General features: G+C 40.9%; 1 long non-coding RNA gene across 1 annotated transcript; it reads right to left on the bottom strand.

Annotated features, from left to right (window-relative positions):
- Nucleotides 1-294: 294 nt before the first annotated feature.
- Nucleotides 295-1,163, bottom strand: LOC117824511. The gene is made up of 3 exons (XR_004633604.1): nt 1,029-1,163; nt 731-956; nt 295-635 (listed from the first exon to the last, which is right to left on the bottom strand). It is a non-coding gene; the product is annotated as an uncharacterized LOC117824511 (long non-coding RNA).
- Between the last annotated feature and the right edge of the window lie 3,622 nt (nt 1,164-4,785).

Genomic DNA, 4,785 nt, shown 5'->3' with positions numbered 1-4,785 from the left:
ATTCAAACTCTGGAGATGGACAGGGGACTCTGACGTAAATATTGGCAAAGACAGTTCTATGTTTTTGTTAGTTGTTTCGGTATATGTCCTGATGATTTATTCAGTTTCACTTCAAAAACGGTACCCTCTGTACATGGGACGCATGATTTCACCACTTGGTCCAAACCAGTGCTCCACACAATGTTTATTTTGTTCCATTTCCTCATACCTGTGTCCTCAGTCCAGCCCTCTGCTGGGATCATGATTTTATCTATATAAAAAACAAAGTTTGATAACCTGATCTGGTCCAGCTTTTTTAATCTTTGTGATCACTATTGAACAACTGGGCACAGAAAACAAATTCAAGAAAGACAATTGGACAAGCTCCAGAAAGCAACCCACATCTCCCATCAGACAATACTTGTGTTTTTAGTTGCCAAAGCTGGACTCTACATGTCCAGTCTGGATAACAGGATTTAATACGTCTTCATGTAAATGAAAGCCAGAGGCCTTTTTTGTGAGGTTTCTGTCGGTCTATTAAAGTTAAATTCTAAAAAATTCTCCATATTTGGCACCAGTTTCCACTTGGACTGGAGGATGAACTTGATGAACTGGATGAAGTGTTGGTGGTTCAGAGGTCTGGGTCACTCTGAGCCCTGAAGAAAGAAAATAGTTTGAAGTTGTCACAAGTACAAAAGTTGAAATGCTAATTCTCACACATTTTTGATAAACATGATGACTTTTTACTAACCTGGTCAAAAGCCAATCTCACTGGACCACCATGAAACACTTCTCTGAAACAATTATCCACTTGTAAGAGGTCAAACGTCACTGTTTGTCTCACTCTTATGTACACAATATCACACTGTGTAAATTCCAGTTCCTCTGGTTTATTCCTGTGCCCACTCATTTCTTCCTCCAATGATTGGACGTGGATTATTATGGAGTAATTTTTGTAGTACCACTATTCCTGCAATCTTAAAGGGATAGTTCAGTATTTTTTAAGGGTGGTTGTATGACGTATTGTCAATATCAAGTGTATTACTCACAGAGGATCCTGGTCAGCTTTGCCTCTTTGTTGGCTTTGCGATGGCACACGTGTTCTCTCTCTTCATTTCCCTCTTTCCAACCCCAATTCAGTCGAGGCAGATGAGTCTGGTCCTGCTGGAGGTTTCTGCCTGTTAAAGAAAGTTTGTCCTTGCCGCTGTAACTTGCTAAATGCTGCAAAGTGCTCTGCTCATGGTGGATTAAGATGAGCTCAGACTGAGTCCTGTCTGTAAGATGGGACTGGATCTTATCCTGTCTTGATGTTGGGTCTTTGTTAATAATAGAACATAGAGTACGGTCTAGGCCTGCTCTGTTTGGAAAGCATCTTCAGATCACATTTGTTGTGATTTGGTGCTAAATAAATAAAGATTGATTGATTTTCTTTATAAAAAGAGTAAAGACTACTCTAAACTCCATGTGGCTGTCTGAGATCCTGACCCTACCTCTAAGGCCGACTCCAGCTACCTTTCAAAGGAAACTCATTTCAGCCATCTCAGAACAAGTCCACAACTATTTAGATATTTTTATGCATCGATTTTTTTCTCTGTTTAAAATAAAATATTGTTCATGCAACAACACAGAAAAAACATCTGCATAACTATGCCAGGCCAGAAAGAGGTAAGAACATGAACTCAGTCTGTCAAGTCAAACACCGTAGAAGAATGGTGTGCACTTGTGTATCAAGCGTCTTCTTTATAATTACCATGCATGGTTGTAATCAGCGTTCTATTAACTGTGTACACACTTGTAAATAAAAATTTTTTTGTGTGTATTGTATTTATTTGCCCTTGCGATGCTGTATATTGATGGAGGACAGCAATGTTTCCTTCTAAACATGCAATTAAACCAAACATTACCCAGCAGGCGCAAACACGCCTGTAGCTAGCCATCTTGGCGCATGGGCAATGCATTATAACCACAGTTGCCATGCACAGGTACGTCAATGTTCCCAAAACACAAAATTGTTTCTTCCGTCAACACAACAATGACATAATAGAGTTTACAAAATTCTGGACGGTGTTTTGGAAACTTCTGTTTTCAGTGACCTAAAACTCTGTTTACGTTGGGATGTAAGGCCAAAACGCAGAGAAGAAAACAACACTTTCAAAAACTTGCAATTCGGGCCTGAGTCTTTCACTCACAACCCAAAGCTCATGACTATAGATGTGGATCTGAACATAGATAGACTGGTAAATTGAAAACTTCCTCTTCAGGCTCAGCTCTATAATCACGATGGTCTGATATAACACCTGCATAACTGCCACCACAGCACTCACCCGCCTGTCCGTCTCAGAGTCTGTTTTGCTTGTGGAGGGACGCCAAGATTCTCTATCACTTGGTGTGAAGACTCAGAATTAAACAGATATTAACGATATATACAATTAAAAGAAGGCAAATAAAAACATTGCCCTTTTTAAAATAAGGCACAGTGACCCTTTGTCCCTGACTTTTGTCTCAGGTTTCATTCAGCTTTTCTTTAACTCTGATAGTTATAGATTGTTTGGTTTGCAAGCAGGAGTCTCCCCCTTTACTTACCTTAAATAAACTTGTTTCCTTATTTATAATGCTTTTAGCAAATCCTCCAGACTATCTCACCTACTACAAAGTCCCTAACACAACATGAGCAATGGTGTAAAGAAGGGTTCATCACTCATAATACAGCTATAACATAGTACTTCTTCAGCTGTATTGCCTTTGTAAGGGAAGCTAGACTAATGTGTTTTCTGCTAAATGTAAAGACTTGCAGGAATGCAGGGACCAAACCTGCAGCCTTAAGTGCTGCTGGATACATTTTTCTAGTATTAGAAATATGTTCGGTGTAATGTTCTGCACACTGAAAGCTACAGAACTGACACCACATAAGTGCGCGTCAGGAAGCAGAGAGTTCAGGAATCTTTCCAGGGAACAGTTCAGCTGCATTTTTGCTTCAATTGAGTGGGAGTTTCCTTCATTCCTACAAGCCTGGAATGTGTCATTTATTACAGCCGAGGGCCAGTGGGCGGCCGGTGGGTGTACACCGACCCCAGTGGTAATTATATTGATAGGCAGGTATAGTACTGAGTAATAACCCCAAAAAGTAGGGCTGGGTAGCTGTCCTTGATACTTATGTTTTATTGTTTTTCTGCAGTGTGTGGGTTCACTGTCTTGCTCTACTAACAGAGACCTTTCCTTTCACATTCTGGAGGAGGTTCAAGTGACTAATTGGGCCCATTATTCCCTGGACACGTGTGTATTCCTGTTAATTCCCAGTTGGAAGGTAACCAGAGCGTTGGAGGTGACTTGGTGCAGCATCAGGAGCTGATCAGGGGGGGACGACTAGAGGACCAATGAGAGTCCCTTTGTGAGGATTAATGGGCAGGATGCTGTTTCTCACCTGAGATCATCACTGCAGGCCTCTGTGAAGCAGAAGAGGAGCATTACGCCTCACAAGAGATCACCTCAGCACTGGAAATCTGTCAGACATAACATCGCCTGAAAGGAAAACCCTAGAAATGTGAGGCAATCTTGTTTTCCATGTCAATCACACTCCATGTTGGTTTCAGCATGAGACCATTGTTTTCCTGGGTGTGAGGCAGACAGCAGTCAGACTTGAACAAAGCGAGGATGAGATCAAATATACACAGCAGGTAAAAAGATCAAAGCACGCTTCTGCTCTGCGTCTTGGTGCAGGACTTGACTTCACAGAGACCTGCTCTTACCATGAAACCAACCACACGCTGACAGGTAAATGGACACCAGCTATTCAAATGCACTTTTCCAAAGAGGTGATAGATGAATTCTTTTTATCATCCCTCACTTGGCAATTCCCGCTGAAAGCACACACTCTGTACGGGCTTTAGGGGAGCTGGTCTGGGGTTTTCCATGTGGAGTGGACAAACTGTAAGGTACCGTGTCAGATCTGTGACAGCGAGGAATCTGTACAAACACAGGAGAGTAAATCCAACCAGTCGTCGTACCTCAGGGGTTCTTCTGTTTCCATCAGGGGTGAAATGTTTATAGACTTTTAACTTAACCTCATGCAGCGCAACAAAACAGCCGGAGGCGTCCACGTGAAACAGTTAGCTTACAAATGTGTGAGAATTCAGCAGGTTAATGTGTAGTAGTGTCTTCAGGCCTGTGCACATTGTGAAGATGAAAATAATCCATGTGCACTTACTCCATCTGTCTCAATGTGTTTTTTCAGGTCAGATTATAATGCAGAGAGACTCAACATGGTTAAAGTATTCACAAAGCATTTGATGGTGTGTTATACATCTGACCAATATGTTAAATTGCCACAGAAGGAGCAGTGGGTACATAACCTTAGATAGGAGCCATATGTTAACCGTGTCATGGTTGCGCTCCAGCACTGATAGAAAGATCACTACACTCCTGATTAAAAATGATGTATAACTCGTTGATATAGCTCACAGGTAGTAATGTTTAAATAGTGAAAAGAGCTAAAACTTCAGGAAAAAGGTTGAAAGTTAGATAAAGGAAGGTTATAAATAACTGAAATAGTTCAGTTTGGATGAAAACATGAAATAGTTAAAACCAGTTAATGGATATATCCACAATATTTTGTGAGTTGAAGCTAAAAGTAGAAGGATGAACAACTTCAATTACAAGCTTAAAAATAAGGTTTCACTGAAGCATCCTAATTGTAAGAGCCACATTTAAATTTTGTGTTTGGGACAGAAATTTGCCAGAATATTAGAATAATATTTGAGTGGGGCGCTGGTGGCCTAGCAGTCTAAGCGCCTCACATAAAGAGGCTAT

This window comes from Notolabrus celidotus, chromosome 13, assembly GCF_009762535.1.
Source record: "Notolabrus celidotus isolate fNotCel1 chromosome 13, fNotCel1.pri, whole genome shotgun sequence".
In the NCBI taxonomy this organism is placed as follows: domain Eukaryota; kingdom Metazoa; phylum Chordata; class Actinopteri; order Labriformes; family Labridae; genus Notolabrus; species Notolabrus celidotus.
The sequence above is the reverse complement of the archived record's forward strand: the minus strand, read 5'-3'. Positions and strand labels throughout refer to the sequence as shown.